This window comes from Ranitomeya imitator, chromosome 4 (assembly GCF_032444005.1).
Source record: "Ranitomeya imitator isolate aRanImi1 chromosome 4, aRanImi1.pri, whole genome shotgun sequence".
Taxonomy (NCBI): domain Eukaryota; kingdom Metazoa; phylum Chordata; class Amphibia; order Anura; family Dendrobatidae; genus Ranitomeya; species Ranitomeya imitator.
This window is the reverse complement of record NC_091285.1, coordinates 440,601,619-440,626,696: the sequence shown is the minus strand read 5'-3', so window position 1 is coordinate 440,626,696 and position 25,078 is coordinate 440,601,619.

The following is a 25,078-nucleotide window of genomic DNA, read 5'->3' as shown; positions in this document are numbered from 1 at the left end:
ACTTGTAGTTAGGGATGCTGGAGTGTAACAACGTGGTATGTGGATCTTATCCAAGGCGCAAAGAGATTCTCTCCATGACTTCCACTTTAGTTGTTTGTCTGCAGGGAGTGGTATATCCCAGTCCTTAATGTACTCTGAGAGTTGTCTCAGCAGGAGCTTGACTTGTATAGTCAGGGGTGCGACAAACCCAAGTGGATCATATAGACTGTTCACCACTGACAGAACCCCACGCTTAGTAAATGGTTTTTCTGCACCACTAACCTGAAAGCTGAAGGAGTCATTTAGCAAGTTCCACCTCAGGCCTAGACTTCTCTGTACTGGTGGATTGTCTGAGCCTAGGTTCAAGTCCCTAAATTCTGCGGCATGATCATTAGGGTGAAAGGCCTTCATGACAACAGCACTATTGGAGGCAATTTTATGCAATCTTAAATGAGCATTAGAAAGCATACCTTGTGTCCGTTTGAGCAGATCTGTGGCTTCTTCCGCCGTGGGCAGGGATTTAAGACCGTCGTCCACGTAGAAGTCCTTTTCAACGAACTGTTGAGCATCCTTCCCGAACTCTGCTGCACCATCGGAGGCGGTCCTACGTAGGCCGTAGGTGGTGACTGCAGGAGAAGGACTGTTTCCGAAAACGTGCACCTTCATGCGGTATTCGATCATTTCCTTGTTGGTGTCGTTGTCTCGGTGCCATAGAAAACAGAGATAATTTCTGTGATCTTGTTGCACGATGAAACAATGGAACATTTGTTCGATGTCGGCGGTAATGGCGACCGGTTCCTTTCTGAATCTCATGAGCACTCCCACCAGGTTATTAGTCAGGTTCGGACCAGTGAGGAGAACGTCATTCAGAGATACGCCGTCATGTTTGGCGCTTGAATCGAACACCACCTTGATTTGTTTCGGCTTTCTTGGATGATACACGCCAAAGGAAGGTAGATACCAGCATTCTTCATCAGCTTGCAATGGTGGAGCTGGCTCTGCGTGATCATTGCGAAATATCTTGTCCATAAAAGCTATGAAATGTTCCTTCATTTCAGGCTTGTTCCTTAATGTTCTCTGCAGTGAGATGAATCTAGATAAGGCCTGTTCTCTGTTGTTAGGAAGCCTGGTCCTTAAAGCCTTGAAGGGTAAGGGAGCAACCCAGCGGTCAGATTCATTTTTGAAGAATCCACTGTCCATGATTTTAAGAAACTCCTTGTCTTCTATGGATAAGGCAACTTTGTTGTCATCTTTTGTTGTGTGAAACACTGTTCTCCCTAAGTCATCACCGTAGGGAGTGGGAATGATGTCAGGCTCCTGGATGGAATCAGAGAACCTCTCTTTCACTTCGTAGTGATGAAGGCATGGCTTAAAGTGAGTTGCGTGACCAATTTGGAGCACATACGTTTTACAGGCGTTGACTTCGGATGCCTTGTGACTCCTATCCAGACATACATCGCCCACGATTACCCAGCCTAGGTCAAGTCTTTGGGCGTATGGAGCATCATCTGGGCCGTTGCATTGTTGGCGTACCTTGTGGACCTTCAGAATGTCCCTTCCGAGTAGGATTAGAATATCAGCATTCATGTCCAGAGGAGGAATTTCATTAGTCAGGTGCCTCAAGTGGCGATGATAAAGTGCGGCTTCCGGAGTGGGAATCTCCTCCCTGTTATCAGGTATCTGGTCACATTCAATTAGGGTTGGCAAAGGTATATGCACGTTTCCCTTGATTGAAGAGACTATGTACCCAGAGGCTCTCCTGCCAGAAGTCTCAATACGACCAGAGCAGGTGTTGAGGGTGTATGGAGTCATTTGTCCCTTTATGTTGAAGATCTCAAAGAATTTGGGCCTTGCTAGAGATCGGTTACTTTGCTCATCTATTATGGCATACATTTTGGAGGCCTTGTCGGGTTGTCCTTCTGGATAGACCTTAATCAGACATACCTTGGCACAGCATTTAGGATTAGTCCCTTCTCCACATACCTCAATACATGAGGAGAAAACAGCGGTTGCAGTTGGGTCAGGGACCTGTGGCTCCCCGCAATGCTTTTGAGCAGGGTTAGATGCTGCAGAAGGTTGTGAGTTGTATGGAGCTGGCGTGGGATGCATGGCTGTGACGTGTTTATCACTGCTGCATTCAGTGCACTTAATGGTGGCCTTACACTCCTTAGCGAGGTGGTCTGAGGAGGTGCAACACTTATAACATATCCCAAGCTCCTTGAGGGTATCTATACGCTCCTGCAAAGTCCTTGCTCTAAATCCACGGCATTCTTTAAGTGGGTGAGGCCTTTTGTGGATAGGGCACATACGGTTACTGTCCATGACTTTAGGAGCAACATTATTTGTCTTAGTGAAGGCAGGTGTAGTAAGTGGAACGTCAGTCTTTCTCACAGATACTGTGTTCCTTGAATCTCTACGTTTAGCAATGTTATCATACCTTGTAGATGATGATGGTGCTGGTGGAGTAGGCTCAGTGAAGTCGAAGCTGGGATTATTCTTCTTCCGAGCTTGGTCACTGATGAACCTGGAAAAATATGAAAAGGGGGGAAAGGACACATTATACTGCCTTTTATACCATGAGCCGTGGTCTGCCCATTTATCCTGCATGCCGTGTGGCAACTTGGACACTATTGGATTAACGCCATGAGCAGTATCTAGGTAGCTCAGTCCTGAGAGACGTGGGTCTAATTTTGCCAATTCTATTTCCTTTAGCAGGTCGCTCAGATCTTGAAGTTTTCTATTGTCCTTGTTAGTTATCTTTGGGAAGGTTTGCAGTCTTTTAAATAAGGCACATTCTATAGCTTCTGAGCTGCCATAGGTTTGTTCCAGTCTCTCCCAGGCTGCAATAAGACCTGCATCTGAATAGTCCACATGAACTGCCCTTATTGTCTTTATGCGCTCTGCTGATTCAGGGCCTAACCAGTTAACAAGCAAATCCAGTTGTTCCTTGCCGGTGAGATTAAGGTCTTGGATCACTGCTTGAAAGGTGGATTTCCAGGCTCTATAATTCTCAGCACGATCATCAAACTTTGAGAGGCTAATGTTTATTAACTCCCGGTGAATCATGTATCTGGCGAAGTCAGACATGTCCGATCTCTCGGTCTTTGTTGCAGGATGAACTTGTGGTATCCGTAGGGAATGTAAGTTCTCTGGCTTATATGACTGCGACAAATCAGGACGAAATGATGCGGCATAAGGGTTAAACTGCGGTTTAGTCTCTATAGGTTCTGCTGGCTGTGGCCTAAATTGTAAGTTAGTGCTGGAAGTTACCTTGTCCGCAGTAGGTGGCGACATTTCTTGACTTGCGGGCGCATCCGTGTTAGAAACTGGAGGTGGTGCTGGTGCAGATGTTGCATGTCTTAGCACGTAGTCTGAAGTTCGATCAGCTGCGTCTTCCATTTCTTCTGGAATAAGACAGTCCGGATTATCATCTTGTCCCAGTGCTTGTTCAAGGACCTTCAGTTTAGCAAGGGCTGTTGCTTCTTCCCTTTCTGCTTGGAGTATTTTTAATTTCCTTTGAGCTTCCACTTCCACTTCAGCCTCCCTTTTAGCAAAGGAGCTTTTTACTCTAGCTTCCTCTGCAGCTGCACGGATCTCCAGTAGCTTGTCAGACAATGTTGATTTCCTGGAGTGAGATGATCTGGAAGATCGAGCTGTGATTTTGGTCGATGTTGTGCGATGTGACCTAACCTCTTGGAGGTGAGCGATGCGGAGTTCTGCTTTATCCTGGGCATCTCGTACTAATGAGGTCTTTTCTTGGAGAAGAGTTTCCCTTTCAGTTACTTCTGCTGGGGCATCTTCCATGTCACAGTTACTCAGGAATGTGATGAACTTTGCAGACAGTCTCTGGTAGCGATCATAGGCGGCAGATAAACTCTTCAATGTGGCGGTTAAACCTGCAGCGTCACTGTGATAGCGTGGAAGAGCTGCTAAATAGTGATCAACTCTGCCCCATAAATGTTCTAGGTTATCATGGAACTCGTCTCTAGTAGTCTCAAAGTTCTCTCTGGCCTTTTGTGTCAGCTTGGTTACACGTTTGGGTCGTACGTCCTGCTCTGCAGTAAGTGTGGACTCTGCTCCTGCAGCATCTATGGTGTCGGGAACCTGATGTGCTTCACTTGCAGATGGGTCCATGGTGCCCTTTGTGGACATGTTTTAGATAAGATGGCGGATGGTTAAGACTTGCTAGCAGACAATGCATATGCACACAGACACTGTTGACTTAGGTCTCTTGTTACTATTCTGCCACCGATATACGTGGATGAGATGTGTCTGAGGGATGTGATCACAAATCGCTATATAAACAATGGCAGGTAGCGTTACTCACTAACTGTGCCACCAGTCTCTATCAGCCGCGCGTGGTGATCCGGAAGGATGATGCAGTGATACATTCAACAGGTTTATTTACAGTACCTTGATGAGAGTGAGGACTGCAGGTTAGAGCTGTTACAGAATCACCAGATAGAGATAATAGAAGCTTCAGGTTAGAGGTAACAAGAGAATCCTTTCTCCAGCTCTGCAGCACATGTGGGATCCAAGATGGCACGGAGTACAAAAACAGGAAGAGAAGGAAAAAGATAGGAGGAGCTAAAGACAGAAAGGTGTGGTGGGAAAATTCCATAACAAATATTACAGTGATATAGCAAACGGCCAGTAGATGGCAGCAAAGTATAACAAATGATAGAACCAGGCTTATTAGCACTACATAAATGTCCATGTATGGCTGAAAGTCTATCATAATAAACTGAGCAGCACAATATGCTTGCCTTGTCCATCTACACCTGTTTGAGTATTCTAATGCTTTTGACCAATCAGGTGCGCTGCCTGCAGTAGATAGAATCTGGGCACGGAACCTTCACGTGCAGTCACAATGGGCTCCGGAACTCTCATGTGTCACAATGGGCCGGAACTCTCACGTCTCACAATGGGCTCCAGAACTCTCACATGTCACAATGGGCTCTTGGCCTATATCAGGCAGTGTAAAATGGCGCTGTCTTCAGTCTGCTGCTGGAGCAGCAGCAGACCACATGGTAGGGGGCGGGGGTCTGTGCCCAGCTTTAGGAGAGCCAGGAAGACAACTGCTCGCCTGTCTGTTTTTTGAATTTCCCTCTCTTTCTCGCAGTCACTTGCACACTTTAGAGCAAAAGGGGATGGAGGGTGTGTTAAAATAGGTGGAGATATGCGGATTCAAAACATGTTGTGCACAGCTTAAACACACACACACACAGCAGAACTGTCATTGCGAATGCACCCAGAGTTCCTAGTAATGTCTTCCCCATGGCAATCTTTTGCTCTGTCTCCACAATGGGTGTCGATTTTAGTCCTTGGTGCGGCCGAAGTGCCCCCGCTCAAGATCAAGTGTAGTATGCCTGGCCTTGCTTTCACCTATGTATGTCAAGCATTGTATTGCATTCAATATGCAATCAATCAATCAGTCAGTCAGTCAGTCAGTCAATCAATCAATTTGTCTTTACTGGTTGCAACAGGTGTGTTAAGATGTAGGCCTGTATTAGGCCTTTGTTACAGTGTTGCAAATATACTGTGCCATCTACAAAATTAGGCCCCGTGCTGTCAGCACTTGGAATTTACATGGAAGTATCCAAAGAGTTGTTCTGTTCTACCATACATACCATATTTGTGACCACATGAATTATTTTGTAAAACATTGTCTCCCTCTTGTGGACCACTGACTTTTAAATGTGTTGTATTATATGTATTTTTAAAAAAAAAAAAAAAAAAAGGAAAAATGGTGCCTGTGCTCATGTAGAATATGCTTGCCTTGTCCATCTACACCTGTTTGAGTATTCTAATGCTTTTGACCAATCAGGTGCGCTGCCTGCAGTAGATAGAATCTGGGCACGGAACCTTCACGTGCAGTCACAATGGGCTCCGGAACTCTCATGTGTCACAATGGGCCGGAACTCTCACGTCTCACAATGGGCTCCGGAACTCTCACATGTCACAATGGGCTCTTGGCCTATATCAGGCAGTGCAAAATGGCGCTGTCTTCAGTCTGCTGCTGGAGCAGCAGCAGACCACATGGTAGGGGGGGGTCTGTGCCCAGCTTCAGGAGAGCCAGGAAGACAACTGCTCGCCTGTCTGTTTTTTGAATTTCCCTCTCTTTCTCACAGTCACTTGCACACTTTATGTTAGGGCTAGCGGAGCGCACCAAATAATAAGACAGATAGAGTATGGTGCGTTCGCAGCCCGGGGTCCACCGTGCAGAGATGGAACCTGCTGCCAAGTAATGACGGACTATATGGCGGTACTCATAAGTATACACACGTGGGTTAAACTTCACCCAGCGTGAAGGAAGCGATCCTGTTGCGTCACAGGACCGCGATACCGCACATAGAGCGCGAGCAAGTAGTCAGCGAACTCAACCCCAACTAGGATTGAAGTCCGATTAGACACTTGCTGGCACAACACCGCAACTGGGTGTGTAAGGAAACTTAATAATATTAAAGCACAAGAGTGCATGCGGTGCCGCACTGACGAACGCCACTAACCACCCAGGCTTGGGTAAGGAAAGCACAGAGGAAGTGCACGGCGCCGTACTGGCGGTCACAGCAACTGGACGCTGTAATGTGTGATTAGTGCTGTAGGATAAGTCGGGCACTAGAAAGCAAACATACACCTTCCGCGAACAGACATTCAATAGGGAGGGTTATTTAAAGAGCGACTTTCACACACAACATACACACATTAACAATTGTACACTAGCGCATGGCCGTGCGGTCATGCGCAGTTTATATAGTTGCAGCACAGGAAGTGTCCCCAGAAACTTTGCCCTTCCAAGACCTGCCAAGAGGACCAATGGAATGTGCGGCAGAGCCTGAGCACATGACCCTCGATCTCCAACGGGAGATCTTGCCCTGGGCATGCTCAGTGTGTGCAGACAAGGACTTAGTCCCAGAGAAGTCCGCTTGCTGCTGACCAGCACTGGCTTTAATGGCAGAAGCTGAAGAAGCAGCAGTAACTCTCTGTACAGAGTGAGACTGAGCAAGACGCTGGGACCGACGTCCCTGCTGAGCAGACTCCACTGCGGCTGGATAAGAATAGGAGACCGCAGCGGAGATGGCTCGAGATTCCCCCTGTGCAGAAGTGGGAACTCGAGACCTAACATTACCCCCCCTCCTAGGGCCCCCCCCTCCTTGGGACTCACCACGCTCGAAGGCAGCAATGAGCTGTGGGGCCCAAATGTTTTCAGCAGGCTCCCATGACCTGTCCTCTGGGCCATAACCCTTCCAATCCACCAGATAGAACTTTTTGCCGCGTACCACCTTGCACCCCAAAATAGCGTTCACCTCATAATCGTCCGTAGACGAACCCGATGTCCCGGCAGATGATTCGGAAAACCAGGACATGTATACGGGTTTCAAGAGGGACACATGAAAGGTGTCGGTGATACCCAAGCGTGGAGGAAGAGCCAAACGGTAGACCACAGGATTAACCCGTTCGAGAACCTTGAAGGGACCCAAGTAGCGAGGAGCAAACTTAGTGGACTCAACTCGCAGCCTGATGTTACGGGCGGAGAGCCACACCAAGTCGCCAGGAGCAAAGGTCGGAGCGGAGCGCCGATGAACATCGGCGGAGGACCTCATTCTCTCCTTGGAGGCCCGAATGGCATCCTGCGTGCGGTTCCAAATGTCCCGTGCCTCCACAGCCCAGTCTGCCACCCTGGAGTCAGCAGAAGACACAGGCATGGGCACAGGAACACGCGGATGCTGGCCGTAATTTAGGAGGAATGGAGTCTGACCGGTGGAGTCGGCTACGGCATTGTTAAGTGCAAACTCTGCCCACGGTAGCAAGGATGCCCAGTCATCCAGCCTGGCAGAAACAAAATGTTGTAAATATGTGACCAAGGTCTGGTTGGCCCTCTCTACCAACCCATTCGTCTCGGGATGATATGCCGAAGAGAGATTCAACTCAATACTGAGTAGACGACAAAGCTCTCTCCAGAATCGAGACGCAAACTGGGGACCCCGGTCACTAACAATTTTGTCTGGCATACCGTGTAGGCGAAAGATATGCTTGATGAACAAGACAGCCAACGCCCGTGCAGAAGGTAGCCGTGGAAGAGGCACCAAGTGCACCATTTTGGAAAAATGGTCGGTGATCACCCAGATAATGGTGCAGTTACGAGACTTGGGTAAGCCCACCACAAAGTCCATCCCGACCATCTCCCATGGCCTGTCCGCCACGGGCAGAGGATAAAGCAAACCAGCTGGCCGTTGCCGAGGAGTCTTGTTCTTGGCGCAAGAGACACACGCCCGAACATACTCTGCGACATCACGAGCCATATGCGGCCACCAGTATGTCCTCGCCAGTAACTCAGATGTCCTTTTGGTACCAAAATGTCCACCCACCCTGGACGAGTGTGCCCAAGAGAGAACCTCCGGTCGCAAACTGGATGGAACAAAAGTCTTGCCCGGGGGCACAGACTCTAGCGAAACCGGGGCCACAGTTCTCAAGCTCTCGGTGGGGACAATAAGCCGAGGCTCCTCCTCCTCCTCCGTAGATGACACAACAGAGCGAGAGAGAGCGTCGGCCCGAATGTTCTTCTCCCCAGAAAGAAAATGGAGCGTGAAATGAAACCGGGAGAAGAATAAGGACCATCTGGCCTGGCGAGAATTCAACCGCTGGGCTGTCTGCAGGTACACCAAATTTTTATGGTCTGTGAAGACTTGGAAGGGAAAACGTGCTCCCTCCAAGAGATGTCTCCACTCCGAGAAAGCCAACTTCATGGCTAGCAACTCCCTGTCCCCGATGGAATAATTCCTCTCTGCTGGTGAGAAGGTCTTGGAGAAAAAGAAGCAAGGATGCTTCCGACCTTGAGCATCCTTTTGGAAGAGGACTGCTCCAGCACCAACAGAAGAGGCATCCACCTCCATGATAAATGGCTTATCAACATCGGGGCGATGTAGGATGGGAGCGCTAACGAAGTGTGACTTTATAGAGTTAAAGGCCTTGGAGACCTCCTCAGACCACAATTTGGGATTCGCCCCCTTCTTGGTGAGGGCAACCAAGGGAGCTACCAAAGTTGAGAAGTGCGGAATGAACTGGCGATAATAATTAATGAACCCCATAAAGCGCTGCACCGCTTTAAGAGAATGGGGTTCCTGCCAGTCCATCACAGCCTGTAGTTTGGCAGGATCCATAGCCAATCTTTGGGCAGAGATGATGTAGCCTAGGAAAGGTAAGGACTCCTGCTCAAACATACACTTCTCCAACTTGGCATAGAGAGAGTTTGCCCGTAGGAGGTCGAAGACTTTGCAAACATCTCTCCGGTGGGAGTCAATATCTGGAGAGTAGATGAGAATATCATCCAGATAGACTACGACCGAGGTGGAAAGCATATCCCGGAAGATATCGTTCACAAAGTCTTGGAAAACGGCTGGGGCATTACAGAGCCCGAAGGGCATCACCAGATATTCATAGTGCCCATCCCTGGTGTTAAAAGCCGTCTTCCATTCGTCCCCCTCACGGATGCGAATCAGGTTGTAAGCACCCCGCAGATCTAGTTTAGTAAATACCCTTGCTCCCCTAAGCCTATCGAAGAGCTCAGATATCAAGGGCAAAGGATACTTATTCTTAACGGTGATGGCATTAAGACCCCTGTAGTTTATGCATGGACGCAATTCCCCATTCTTCTTCTGCACGAAGAAGAACCCTGCCCCAGCAGGTGACACTGACTTCCTAATGAATCCTCTTGCCAGATTTTCCTGGATGTACTGTGACATTGCCTCCGTCTCCGGGAGAGATAGCGGATAGACTCGACCCCGGGGAGGCTCAGCACCAGGCAAGAGATCAATAGGACAGTCATAGGGGCGATGGGGCGGAAGGATCTCCGCCGCCTTTTTGGAGAACACGTCTGCATAAGACCAATACTGCTTGGGGAGAGAGGAAAGATCTGCGGGTACCTCTGTAGTAGCAACCTGAACGCACTCCCTCTGACACCTACCCCCACAAGATTCGCCCCATCCCAGGATTCTGCCAGAGGACCACTCGATATGAGGAGAGTGGTACCGTAGCCAAGGTATTCCCAACAGGACCTCATCAATTCCCTCAGGAATGACGAGCAGAGATATAATCTCCTGATGAGATGGCGACATGGACAGAGTAAAAGGGATGGTCTGGTGTGTTATCTGTGAGGGCAGTGTCGACCCATTCACCACTCGTACCGTTACTGGTTGAGCTAGCATAACCAGGGGTATTGCGTGACGTTGTGCGAAGGCAGAAGACATAAAATTGCCCTCCGCCCCAGAATCCACGCAGAGCTCTACCGAGTGGGAGAATGAGCCTATAGTAATTGTCCCCTTAAAGGACAATTTAGAGGCAAACGTCGCCGTGTCTAGAGTACCTCCACCTACTACCACTAGATGCTGACGTTTCCTCGACCGCTGAAAACATCTGGGGGCTAGATGTCCTGACTGCTGGCAAACATGACAGACCTTGAGTGCACAAGCGGTCCGGGATTTAGATCCCGCTTGTGACACTTCCCTGGCCTCATGTGACTCAGGAACCAGGAACGGAGATTTCAGAGGTTTGGCGAAGGTAGGAGCCAGCCGAAACCTCTGCCTACACTGGGCTCGCTCTAACCTCCGCTCGTTAAAACGGAGGTCAATTCGAGAGGAGACAGTTATTAACTCCTCCAGTGTGGCAGGAATCTCCCTAGTGGCCAGAGCGTCCTTAACGTGGTCAGCCAGGCCCCTCCAAAATATGGGGATAAGAGCTTTATCCGACCAATCCAGCTCAGAAGCTAAAGTGCGGAATTGGACGGCAAAATGACTGACCAAGGACTCACCCTGAGTTAATGCCAGCAGTTGGAGCGCAGTATCATGGGTGACTTGAGGTCCTAAAAAGACCTGTTTCAGAGTGCTCAGAAACAGCGGAGCACCCTGCACCACATGATCGCCACGCTCCCACAGCGGCGTAGCCCATTCCAACGCCCTGTCCGACAAGAGAGACACTATAAATCCCACCTTAGCCCGCTCTGTGGGAAAACGTGCAGCCAGGAGCTCGAGGTGAATAGAGCACTGACTCACAAATCCCCTACAAAATTTGCTATCACCAGAAAAAATTTCTGGCAGCGGGAGGCGAGAAAATGTCGGAGCAGGGGTGGCAATGGACAGGGTTGCTGCAGCCACGCTAGCAGCCTGTACAGCAACTGCGGTAACATCCACAGCTGAGGTTGCGCTCTCAAGAGCCGCCAACCTACCCTCCAGCTGCTGGATATACCGCAAGGATTGCTGTTTGTCCGTCATTACTAGCCAGACCCTGGCGCTAGTGTAATGTTAGGGCTAGCGGAACGCACCAAATAATGAGACAGATAGAGTATGGTGCGTTCGCAGCCCGGGGTCCACCGTGCAGAGATGGAACCTGCTGCCAAGTAATGACGGACTATATGGCGGTACTCATAAGTATACACACGTGGGTTAGACTTCACCCAGCGTGAAGGAAGCGATCCTGTTGCGTCACAGGATCGCGGTACCGCACATAGAGCGCGAGCAAGTAGTCAGCGAACTCAACCCCAACTAAGATTGAAGTACGATTAGACCCTTGCTGGCACAACACCGCAACTGGGTGTGTAAGGAAAATAACAATATTTAGGGCACAAGAGTGCATACGGTGCCGCACTGACGAACGCCACTAACCACCCAGGCTTGGGTAAGGAAAGCACAGAGGAAGTGCACGGCGCCGTACTGGCGGTCACAGCAACTGGACGCTGTAATGTGTGATTAGTGCTGTAGGATAAGTCGGGCGCTAGAAAGCAAACATACACCTTCCGCGAACAGACATTCAATAGGGAGGGTTATTTAAAGAGCGACTTTCACACACAACATACACACATTAACAATTGCACACTAGCGCATGGCCGTGCGGTCATGCGCAGTTTATATAGTTGCAGCACAGGAAGTGTCCCCAGAAACTTTGCCCTTCCAAGACCTGCCAAGAGGACCAATGGAATGTGCTGCAGAGCCTGAGCACATGACCCTCGATCTCCAACGGGAGATCTTGCCCTGGGCATGCTCAGTGTGTGCAGACAAGGACTTAGTCCCAGAGAAGTCCGCTCGCTGCTGACCAGCACTGGCTTTAATGGCAGAAGCTGAAGAAGCAGCAGTAACTCTCTGTACAGAGTGAGACTGAGCAAGACGCAGGGACCGACGTCCCTGCTGAGCAGACTCCACTGCGGCTGGATAAGAATGGGAGACCGCAGCTGAGATGACTCGAGATTCCCCCTGTGCAGAAGCGGGAACTCGAGACGTAACACTTTAGAGCAAAAGGGGGATGGGGGGTGTGTTAAAATAGGTGGAGATATGCAGATTCAAAACACGTTGTGCACAGCTTGAACACACACACACAGCAGAACTGTCATTGCGAATGCACCCAGAGTTCCTAGAAATGTCTTCCCCATGGCAATCTTTTGCCCTGTCTCCACAATGGATGTCGGTTTTAGTCCTTGGTGCGGCCGAAGTCCCCTCGCTCAAGATCAAGTGTAGTATGCCTGGCCTTGCTTTCACCTATGTATGTCAAGCATTGTATTGCATTCAATATGCAATCAATCAATCAGTCATTCAGTCAATCAATCAATCAATTTGTCTTTACTGGTTGCAGCAGGTGTGTTATGATGTAGGCCTGTATTAGGCCTTTGTTATAGTGTTGCAAATATACTGTGCCATCTACAAAATTAGGCCCCATGCTGTCAGCACTTGGTATTTAACCCCTTCATGACCCAGCCTATTTTGACCTTAAAGACCTTGCCGTTTTTTGCAATTCTGACCAGTGTCCCTTTATGAGGTAATAACTCAGGAACGCTTCAACGGATCCTAGCGGTTCTGAGACTGTTTTTTCGTGACATATTGGGGTTCATGTTGGTGGTAAATTTAGGTCAATAAATTATGCGTTTATTTGTGATAAAAATGGAAATTTGGCGAAAATTTTGAAAATCTCGCAATTTTCACATTTTGAATTTTTATTCTGTTAAACCAGAGAGTTATGTGACACAAAATAGTTAATAAATAACATTTCCCACATGTTTACTTTACATCAGCACAATTTTGGAAACAAAATTTTTTTTTGCTAGGAAGTTATAAGGGTTAAAATTTGACCAGCGATTTCTCATTTTTACAACGAAATTTACAAAACCATTTTTTTAGGGACCACCTCACATTTGAAGTCAGTTTGAGGGGTCTATATGGCTGAAAATACCCAAAAGTGACACCATTCTAAAAACTGCACCCCTCAAGGTACTCAAAACCACATTCCAGAAGTTTATTAACCCTTCAGGTGCTTCACAGCAGCAGAAGCAACATGGAAGGAAAAAATGAACATTTAACTTTTTAGTCACAAAAATTATCTTTTAGCAACAATTTTTTTATTTTCCCAATGGTAAAAGGAGAAACTGAACCACGTAAGTTGTTGTCCAATTTGTCCTGAGTACGCTGATACCTCATATGTGGGGGTAAACCACTGTTTGGGCACACGGCAGGGCTTGGAAGGGAAGGAGCGCCATTTGACTTTTTGAATCAAAAATTGGCTCCACTCTTTAGCGGACACCATGTCACGTTTGGAGAGCCCCCGTGTGCCTAAAAATTGGAGCTCCCCCACAAGTGACCCCATTTTGGAAACTAGACGCCCCAGGGAACTTATCTAGATGCATAGTGAGCACTTTGAACCCCCAGGTGCTTCACAAATTTATCCGTAAAAATGAAAAAGTACTTTTTTTTCACAAAAAAATTCTTTTAGCCTCAATTTTTTCATTTTCACATGGGCAACAGGATAAAATGGATACTCAAATTTGTTGGGCAATTTCTCCTGAGTACACTGATACCTCATATGTGGGGGTAAACCACTGTTTGGGCACATGGTAAGGCTCGGAAGGGAAGGAGCGCCATTTGACTTTTTGAATGAAAAATTATCTCCATCGTTAGCGGACACCATGTCACGTTAGGAAAGCTCCTGTGTGCCTAAACATTGGCGCTCCCCCACAAGTGACCCCATTTTGGAAACTAGACCCCCCAAGGAACTTATTTAGATGCCTACTGAGCACTTTAAACCCTCAGGTGCTTCACAAATTGATCTGTAAAAATGAAAAAGTACTTTTTTTTTCACAAAAAAATTCTTTTCGCCTCAATTTTTTCATTATCACATGGGCAATAGGATAAAATGGATCATAAAATTTGTTGGGCAATTTCTCCTGAGTACGCCGATACCTCACATGTGGGGGTAAACCACTGTTTGGGCACTCGGCAGGGCTCGGAAGGGAAGGCGCGCCATTTGACTTTTTGAATGGAAAATTAGCTCCAATTGTTAGGCCGGCTTCACACTCAGCGTATGAAAATACGGTCCGTATATTACGGCCGTAATACGCTGAAATGTCCCGAAAATAGTGGTCCGTAGCTCCTCCGTAGGCAGGGTGTGTCAGCGTTTTTTGCGCATGGCATCCTCCGTATGTAATCCGTATGGCATCCGTACTGCGTGGTTTTCTCGCAGGCTTGCAAAACCAACATACCGCTATAGAAATGATCCATGTGTCCCAAAAAGAAAAAAATATATATATATACTGTCTATATATATATATCTATATATATAATTGCCTAAGGGTTTTTCCGTCTGTCTGTCTGTCTGTCTGTCTGTCTGTCTGTCCTGGAAATCCCGGCTCTCTGATTGGTCGAGGCCGTCAGGCCTCGACCAATCAGAGACCGGCACAGCATCGACGTAGAAATCCCGCGTCTCTGATTGGTCGAGGCCGCCAGGCCTCGACCAATCAGCAACGGGCACAGCGACGATGATGTCATAATGGTTGCCATGGCGACGATGATGTCATAAAGGTTGCCTCGACCAATCAGCGACGGGCACAGCGACGATGATGTCCTAATGGTTGCCATGGCGACGATGATGTCATAAAGGTTGCCTCGACCAATCAGCGACGGGCACAGTCTGCCGCGAATTCTGGAATCATCATTGTCCATATACTACGGGGACATGCATATTCTAGAATACCCGATGCGTTAGAATCGGGCCACAATCTAGTATATATATATATATATATATATATGTCATTAGACACATATATGTATATATATTAATATTTATTCCAGCGCTATACAGCTTGAAAGCCGGTAATTCAATTACCGGCTTTTTCTTTCTCCTTCTTAAAACCCGACATGATTTGAGACATGGTTTACATACAGTAAACCATGTCTTCTCTCCATTTTTTTTGCAGATTCCACACTACTAATGTCAGTAGTGTGTATCTGCAAAATTTGGCCGTTCTAGCTCTTAAAATAAAGGGTTAAATGGCGGAACAAATTGGCGTGGGCTCCCGCGCAATTTTCTCCGCCAGAGTAGTAAAGCCAGTGACTGAGGGCAGATATTAATAGCCTGGAGAGGGTCCACGGTTATTGGCCCCCCCCCTGGCTAAAAATATCTGCCCCCAGCCACCCCAGAAAAGGCACATCTGGAAGATGCGCCTATTCTGGCACTTGGCCACTCTCTTCCCATTCCCGTGTAGCGGTGGGATATGGGGTAATGAAGGGTTAATGCCACCTTGCTATTGTAAGGTGACATTAAGCCTAATTAATAATGGAGAGGCGTCAATTATGACACCTATCCATTATTAATCCAATTGAATGAAAGGGTTAAATAAAACACAAACACATTATTTAAAATTATTTTAATGAAATAAAAACAATGGTTGTTGGAGTATTTTATTCTACGCCCAATCCAATCACTGAAGACCCTCGTTCTGTGAAAGAAAAAACATAATAAACCAACAATATACTTACCCTCCGCAGATCTGTAACGTCCAACGATGTAAATCCTTCTGAAGGGGTTAAAACATTTTGCAGCAAGGAGCTTTGCTAAAGCAATGCTACTCCTCGCTGCAAAACCCCGGAGAATGAGTCTAAATATAGATCAATGAGCTATATTTAGCTTCATTTGCGGTGAGGCGCCCTCTGCTGGCTGTTTATAGATCGTGGGAACTTGCCTAGAAAGCCTGGGAGCTTTATCTAGATGCATATTGAGCACTTTAAACCCCCAGGTGCTTCACAGAAGTTTATAACGCAGAGCCATGAAAATAAAAAATAATTTTTCTTTCCTCAAAAAAGATTTTTTAGCCTGGAATTTCCTATTTTGCCAAGGGTAATAGGAGAAATTGGACGCCAAATGTTGTTGTCCAGTTTGTCCTGAGTACACTGATACCCCATATGTGGGGGTAAACCACTGTTTGGGCGCACGGCAGGGCTCGGAAGGGAAGGCACGCCATTTGGCTTTTTAAATGGAAAATTAGCTCCAATCATTAGCGGACACCATGTCACGTTTGGAGAGCCCCTGTGTGCCTAAACATTGGAGATCCCCCAGAAATGACCCCATTTTGGAAACTAGTCCACCAAAGGAACTAATCTAGATGTGTGGTGAGGACTTTGAACCCCCAAGTGCTTCACAGAAGTTTATAACGCAGAGCCATGAAAATAAAAAAAAAAATTATTTTCTCAAAAATGATCTTTTAGCCTGCAATTTTTTATTTTCCCAAGGGTATCAGGAGAAATTTGACCCCAAAAGGTGTTGTCCAGTTTCTCCTGAGTATGCTGATACCCCATATGTGGGGGTAAACCACTGTTTGGGCACATGCCGGGGCTCGGAAGTGAAGTTGTGACGTTTTGAAATGCAGACTTTGATGGAATGCTCTGTGGGCGTCACATTGCGTTTGCAGAGCTCCTGATGTGGCTTAACGGTAGAAACCCCCCACAAGTGACCCCATTTTGGAAACTAGACCCCGAAAGGAACTTATCTAGATGTTTGGTGAGCACTTTGAACCCCCAAATGCTTCACAGAAGTTTATAATGCAGAGCCGCAAAAATAATAAATACGTTTTCTTTCCTCAAAAATAATTATTTAGCCCAGAATTTTTTATTTTCCCAAGGGTTACAGGAGAAATTGGACCCCAATAGTTGTTGTTCAGTTTCTCCTGAGTACGCTGATACCCCATGTGTGGAGGTAAACCACTGTTTGGGCACACGTCGGGGCTCAGAAGGGAAGTAGTGACTTTTGAAATGCAGACTTTGATGGAATGGTCTGCGGGCGTCACGTTGCGTTTGCAGAGCCCCTGGTGTGCCTAAACAGTAGAAACCTGTTGTGAGTTCTGTTTTTGGGCTCCCTCTGGTGGTTACTGATGGTACTGGGTGACTTGTCTTTCCTGGGTTTCTGGGTTCCACCTGTTCCATCAGCATATGGGAGTTTCCTATTTAACCTGGCTTTGCTGGCATTTCCTCGCCGGTTATCAATGTATCCAGTGTGTCTTGTTACCTCTGCTCCCTGCTCCTAGAACCTTCTGGACAAGCTAAGTTTGGATTTTCCTGTTTTGTGTTTTGCTTAATTTGGTTTTTAGTCCAGCCTGCAGATATGTGATTCTCTGCTGCTGGTTGCTCTAGTGGGCTGAAATTGCTTTTCATGTACCATGAGTTGGCACATGAGTTCAAGTAATTTCAGGATGGTTTTTTGAAGGGTTTTTCGCTGACCGCGCAGTTCACTTTTGTATCCTCTGCTATCTAGCTTAAGCGGGCCTCATTTTGCTGAAACTGTTTTCATACTACGTATGTGCTTTCCTCTCATTTCACCGTCATTATATGTGGGGGGCTGCTATTTGCTGTGGGGTATTTCTCTGGAGGCAAGAGAGGTCTGTGTTTCTTCTGATAGGGGAAGTTAGATCTTCGGCTGGAGCGAGACGTCTAGGATCATCGTAGGCACGTTCCCCGGCTACTTTTATTTGTGTGTTAGGTTTAGGGTCGCGGTCAGCTCAGGTTCCATCGCCCTAGAGCTTGTTTGTATCTGTGCTTGTCATTTTTGTGATCCCCTGCCATTGGGATCATGACAGTATAACCGGCCCACAAAGTGTTAATTGTATTGGCTGAAGTAGGAGGATAAGTAGTCTGAGGAAGTTTTTTTTTTTTTTTTTTTTTCTCCCCTTTCCCTCAGAGTTTGCTGCCTAGCCTTATTGCAGCCTGGCTACTTCCTCCTCCTCTTAATCTTTGAATGGCTCTGATCTCAGCTGTTTATCATGGACGTCCAGAGTTTGGCTTCCAGCCTGAATAATCTTGCCGCTAAGGTTCAAGATATACAGGATTTTGTTGTACATGCTCCTATGTCTGAACCTAGAATTCCTGTCCCAGAGTTTTTTTCTGGAGATAGATCTCGTTTTCTGAATTTTAGGAACAATTGCAAGTTGTTTCTTTCTTTGAAATCTCGCTCCTCTGGAGACCCTGCTCAGCAAGTCAAGATAATTATATCTTTCCTGCGGGGTGACCCTCAGGATTGGGCATTTGCATTGGCACCAGGGGACCCTGCGTTGCTTAATGCGGATGCGTTTTTTCTGGCATTGGGTTTGCTCTATGAGGAACCTAACCAAGAGATTCAGGCTGAAAAAGCTTTGTTGGCCCTCTCTCAGGGGCAAGATGAAGCAGAAATTTATTGTCAAAAATTTCGGAAGTGGTCGGTACTTACTCAGTGGAATGAGTGCGCTCTGGCTGCAAAGTTTAGAGATGGCCTTTCTGAGGCCATTAAAGATGTTATGGTGGGGTTCCCTGCGCCTGCTGGTCTGAATGAGTCTATGACTATGGCTGTTCAGATTGATCGGCGTTTACGGGAGCGCAAACCTGTGCATCATTTGGCGGTGTCGTCTGAACCGTCACCTGAGATAATGCAATGTGATAGAATTCAGTCCAGAAGTGAACGGCAAAAGTATAGGCGGAAAAAAGGGTTGTGCTTTTATTGTGGTGATTCAGCTCATGTTATATCAGCATGCTCTAAACGCACAAAAAAGGTTGATAAGTCTGTTGCCATTAGTACTTTACAGTCTAAGTTCATTCTGTCTGTGACTCTGATTTGTTCATTATCATCCATTTCCGTCGATGCCTATGTGGATTCAGGCGCTGCCCTGAGTCTTATGGATTGGTCATTTGCCAATCGCTGTGGGTTTAGTCTGGAGCCTCTGGAAGTCCCTATTCCTTTGAAGGGAATTGACTCTACACCTTTGGCTATGAATAAACCTCAGTACTGGACACAAGTGACCATGTGTATGACTCCCGTTCATCAGGAGGTGATTCGCTTCCTGGTACTGTATAATTTGCATGATGTTCTAGTACTTGGTCTGCCATGGTTACAAACTCATAATCCAGTCCTTGACTGGAAATCAATGTCTATGTTAAGCTGGGGTTGTCAGGGGGTTCATGATGATGCACCTCCGATTTCTATCGCTTCATCTACTCCTTCTGAGATTCCTGTGTTTTTGTCTGACTATCGGGATGTTTTTGAGGAGCCTAAGCTCAGTTCGCTTCCTCCTCACAGGGACTGCGATTGTGCTATAAATTTAATTCCAGGCAGTAAATTTCCTAAAGGTCGTTTGTTCAATCTGTCAGTGCCAGAGCATACTGCTATGCGGGATTATGTTAAGGAGTCCTTGGAAAAGGGACATATCCGTCCATCTTTGTCCCCTTTGGGAGCAGGTTTTTTTTTCGTGGCCAAAAAAGATGGTTCCTTGAGGCCTTGTATAGATTATCGTCTTTTGAATAAGATTACCGTAAAATATCAGTATCCTTTGCCATTGTTGACTGATTTGTTTGCTCGTATTAAGGGGCCTAAATGGTTCACTAAGATTGATCTTCGGGGTGCGTATAATCTTATACGAATAAAGCAAGGTGATGAGTGGAAAACCGCATTTAATACGCCTGAGGGCCATTTTGAGTATTTGGTAATGCCTTTTGGACTTTCTAATGCTCCTTCAGTCTTCCAGTCCTTTATGCACGATATTTTCCGTGAATATCTGGATAAATTTATGATTGTGTATTTGGATGATATTTTGGTTTTTTCTGATGACTGGGAGTCTCATGTTCAGCAGGTCAGGAAGGTGTTTCAGGTCCTGCGGGCCAATTCCTTGTTTGTAAAAGGCTCAAAGTGTCTCTTTGGAGTCCAGAAGATTTCTTTCTTGGGGTATATTTTTTCCCCTTCTACTATTGAGATGGATCCCGTCAAGGTTCAGGCTATTTGTGACTGGACGCAGCCTACATCTCTTAAGAGTCTACAGAAGTTCTTGGGTTTTGCTAATTTCTATCGTCGTTTTATAACTAATTTTTCTAGTGTTGTTAAGCCTTTGACGGATTTGACTAAGAAGGGTGCTGATGTTGCTAATTGGTCTCCTGCGGCTGTGGAGGCCTTTCAGGAACTTAAGCGCCGGTTTTCTTCTGCTCCTGTGTTGCGTCAGCCAGATGTTTCGCTCCCTTTTCAGGTTGAGGTTGATGCTTCCGAGATTGGAGCGGGGGCGGTTTTGTCACAGAGAAGCTCCGATGGCTCAGTGATGAAGCCATGCGCGTTTTTTTCTAGAAAGTTTTCGCCGGCTGAGCGGAATTATGATGTTGGTAATCGGGAACTTTTGGCCATGAAGTGGGCATTTGAGGAGTGGCGTCATTGGCTAGAGGGTGCTAGACATCGTGTGGTGGTCTTGACTGATCACAAAAATTTGATTTACCTTGAGTCTGCCAGGCGTCTGAATCCTAGACAGGCTCGTTGGTCACTGTTTTTCTCTCGTTTCAATTTTGTGGTTTCATACCTGCCAGGTTCAAAGAATGTGAAGGCGGATGCTCTTTCTAGGAGTTTTGTGCCTGACTCCCTTGGAAATTCTGAGCCCTCTGGTATCCTTAGGGATGGGGTGATTTTGTCTGCTGTCTCCCCAGACTTGCGACGTGCTTTGCAGGAGTTTCAGGCGGGTAGACCTGATCGTTGTCCGCCTGAGAGACTGGTTGTTCCGGATAATTGGACCAGTAGAGTCATCTCCGAGGTCCATTCTTCTGCGTTGGCAGGTCATCCTGGAATATTTGGTACTAGAGACTTGGTGGCCAGGTCTTTTTGGTGGCCTTCCTTGTCGAGGGATGTGCGTTCTTTTGTGCAGTCTTGTGAGGTTTGCGCTCGGGCTAAGCCTTGCTATTCTCGGGCCAGTGGATTGTTGTCACCTTTGCCTATCCCGAAGAGGCCTTGGACGCACATTTCCATGGACTTTATTTCGGATCTCCCTGTCTCTCAAAAAATGTCGGTCATTTGGGTTGTTTGTGATCGCTTTTCTAAAATGGTTCATCTGGTACCCTTGCCTAAGTTGCCTTCCTCCTCTGAGTTGGTCCCTCTGTTTTTTCAGAATGTGGTTCGTTTGCATGGGATTCCTGAGAACATCGTATCTGACAGGGGATCCCAGTTTGTGTCTAGATTTTGGCGGACGTTCTGTGCTAAGATGGGCATTGATTTGTCCTTTTCGTCTGCATTCCATCCTCAGACGAATGGCCAGACTGAACGAACTAATCAGACCTTGGAAACTTATTTAAGGTGTTTTGTTTCTGCTGATCAGGATGACTGGGTTACCTTTTTGCCGCTGGCCGAGTTTGCCCTTAATAATCGGGCTAGTTCTGCTACCTTGGTTTCTCCTTTCTTTTGTAATTCGGGGTTTCATCCTCATTTTTCCTCTGGTCAGGTGGAACCTTCTGATTGTCCTGGAGTGGACATGGTGGTGGATAGGTTGCATCGGATTTGGAGTCATGTGGTGGACAATTTGAAGTTGTCCCAGGAGAAGGCTCAGCAGTTTGCTAATCGCCGTCGCCGCGTGGGTCCTCGACTTCTTGTTGGTGACTTGGTGTGGTTGTCTTCTCGTTTTGTTCCTATGAAGGTCTCTTCTCCTAAGTTCAAGCCTCGGTTCATCGGTCCCTATAGGATCTTGGAAATTCTTAACCCTGTGTCGTTTCGTTTGGATCTCCCGGCATCGTTTGCTATTCATAATGTGTTCCATCGGTCGTTGTTGCGGAAGTATGAGGTACCTGTTGTTCCTTCGCTTGAGCCTCCTGCTCCAGTGCTGGTGGAGGGAGAATTGGAGTATGTTGTGGAGAAGATCTTGGATTCTCGTGTTTCCAGACGGAAACTCCAGTATTTGGTCAAGTGGAAGGGTTATGGTCAGGAGGATAATTCTTGGGTGGTTGCCTCGGATGTTCATGCTGATGATTTGGTTCGCGCTTTTCATAGGGCTCATCCTGGTCGCCCTGGTGGTTCTCGTGAGGGTTCGGTGACCCCTCCTCAAGGGGGGGGTACTGTTGTGAGTTCTGTTTTTGGGCTCCCTCTGGTGGTTACTGATGGTACTGGGTGACTTGTCTTTCCTGGGTTTCTGGGTTCCACCTGTTCCATCAGCATATGGGAGTTTCCTATTTAACCTGGCTTTGCTGGCATTTCCTCGCCGGTTATCAATGTATCCAGTGTGTCTTGTTACCTCTGCTCCCTGCTCCTAGAACCTTCTGGACAAGCTAAGTTTGGATTTTCCTGTTTTGTGTTTTGCTTAATTTGGTTTTTAGTCCAGCCTGCAGATATGTGATTCTCTGCTGCTGGTTGCTCTAGTGGGCTGAAATTTCATGTACCATGAGTTGGCACATGAGTTCAAGTAATTTCAGGATGGTTTTTTGAAGGGTTTTTCGCTGACCGCGCAGTTCACTTTTGTATCCTCTGCTATCTAGCTTAAGCGGGCCTCATTTTGCTGAAACTGTTTTCATACTACGTATGTGCTTTCCTCTCATTTCACCGTCATTATATGTGGGGGGCTGCTATTTGCTGTGGGGTATTTCTCTGGAGGCAAGAGAGGTCTGTGTTTCTTCTGATAGGGGAAGTTAGATCTTCGGCTGGAGCGAGACGTCTAGGATCATCGTAGGCACGTTCCCCGGCTACTTTTATTTGTGTGTTAGGTTTAGGGTCGCGGTCAGCTCAGGTTCCATCGCCCTAGAGCTTGTTTGTATCTGTGCTTGTCATTTTTGTGATCCCCTGCCATTGGGATCATGACAGAAACCCCCCACAAGTGACCCCATTTTAGAAACTAGACCCCCCCAAGGAACTTATCTAGATATGTGGTGAGCACTTTGAACCCCCAAGTGCTTCACAGACGTTTACAACGTAGAGCCATGAAAATAATAAATCATTTTTCTTTCCTCAAAAATGATGTTTTAGCAAGCATTTTTTTATTTTCACAAGGGTAACAGGAGAAATTGGACCCCAGTAATTGTTGTGCAGTTTATCCTGAGTATGCTGGTACCCCATATGTGGGGGTAAACCACTGTTTGGGCACACGTCAGGGCTCGGAATTGAGGGAGCACCATTTGACTTTTTGAATACGAGATTGGCTGGAATCAATGGTGGCGCCATGTTGCGTTTGGAGACCCCTGATGTGCCTAAACAGTGGTAACCCCTCAATTCTACCTCCAACACTAACCCCAACACACCCCTAACCCTAATCCCAACTGTAGCCATAACCCTAATCACAACCCTAACCCCAACACACCCCTAACCACAACCCTAACCCCAACACACCCCTAACCCTAACCACAACCCTAATTCCAACTGTAGCCGTAACCCTAATCACAGCCCTAACTCTAACCATAACCCCAACACATCCCTAACCCTAATCCCAACTGTAGCCATAACCCTAATCACAGCCCTAACCCTAACCCCAACACACCCCTAACCCTAATCCCAACTGTAGCCATAACCCTAATCACAACCCTAACCACAACACACCCCTAACCACAACCCTAATTCCAACCCTAACCCTAAGGCTATGTGCCCACGTTGCGGATTCGTGTGAGATTTTTCAGCATTTTTGAAAAATCCGCGGGTAAAAGGCACTGCGTTTTACCTGCGGATTTTCCGCGGATTTCCAGTGTTTTTTGTGCGGATTTCACCTGCGGATTCCTATTGAGGAACAGGTGTAAAACGCTGCGGAATCCGCACAAAGAATTGACATGCTGCGGAAAATACAACGCAGCGTTCCCGCGCGGTATTTTCCGCACCATGGGCACAGCGGATTTGGTTTGCATATGTTTACATGGTACTGTACACCTGATGGAACACTGCTGCGAATCCGCAGCGGCCAATCCATTGCGGATCCGCAGCCAAATCCGCACCGTGTGCACATGGCCTAATTCTAAAGGTATGTGCACACGCTGCGGAAAACGCTGCGGATCCGCAGCAGTTTCCCATGAGTTTACAGTTCAATGTAAACCTATGGGAAACAAAAATCGCTGTACACATGCTGCGGAAAAACTGCATGGAAACGCAGCGGTTTACATTCCGCAGCATGTCACTTCTTTGTGCGGATTCCGCAGCGGTTTTACAACTGCTCAAATAGAAAATCGCAGTTGTAAAACCGCAGTGAAATGCGCAGAAAAAACGCGGTAAATCCGCCATAAATCCGCAGCGGTTTAGCACTGCGGATTTATCAAATCCGCAGTGGAAAAATCCGCAGAGGACCAGAATACGTGTGCACATACCGAAACCCTAACCCTACCCCTAACCCTACCCCTAACCCTACACCTAGCCCTAACCCTAGCCCTAACCCTACCCCTAGCCCTAACCCTAGCCCTAACCCTAACCCTACCCCTAACCCTAGCCCTAACCCTAACCCTAGCCCTAACCCTACCCCTACCCCTAACCCTACCCCTAACCCTAACCCTAACCCTATTCTAACATTAGTGGAAAAAAAAAATTCTTTATTTTTTTTATTGTCCCTACCTATGGGGGTGACAAAGGGGGGGGGGTCATTTATTATTTTTTTTATTTTGATCACTGAGATAGATTATATCTCAGTGATCAAAATGCACTTTGGAACGAATCTGCCGGCCGCACTGCGCATGCGCCCGCCATTTTGGAAGATGGCGGCGCCCGGGGAGAAGACGGACGGACCCCGGCAGGATCGGTAAGTATGATAGGGTGGGGGGGAGCACGGGGGGGGGATCGGAGCATGGGGGGGTGAATCGGAGCGCGGGAGGGGTGGAACGGAACACGGGGGGTAGAACGGAGCATGGGGGAGTAGAACGGAGCACGGGGGGGTGGAACGGAGCACGGAGGGGGGTGGATCGGAGTGCAGGGGGGGTGATCGGAGCACGGGGGGGTGATTGAAGCACGGGGGAGTGGACAAGAGCACGGGGGGAGCGGAGCACAGGACAGAGGGGAGCCGGAGCAGTATACCGGACAGATCGGGGGGATGGGGGGGCGATCGGTGGGGTGGGGTGGGGGCACATTAGTA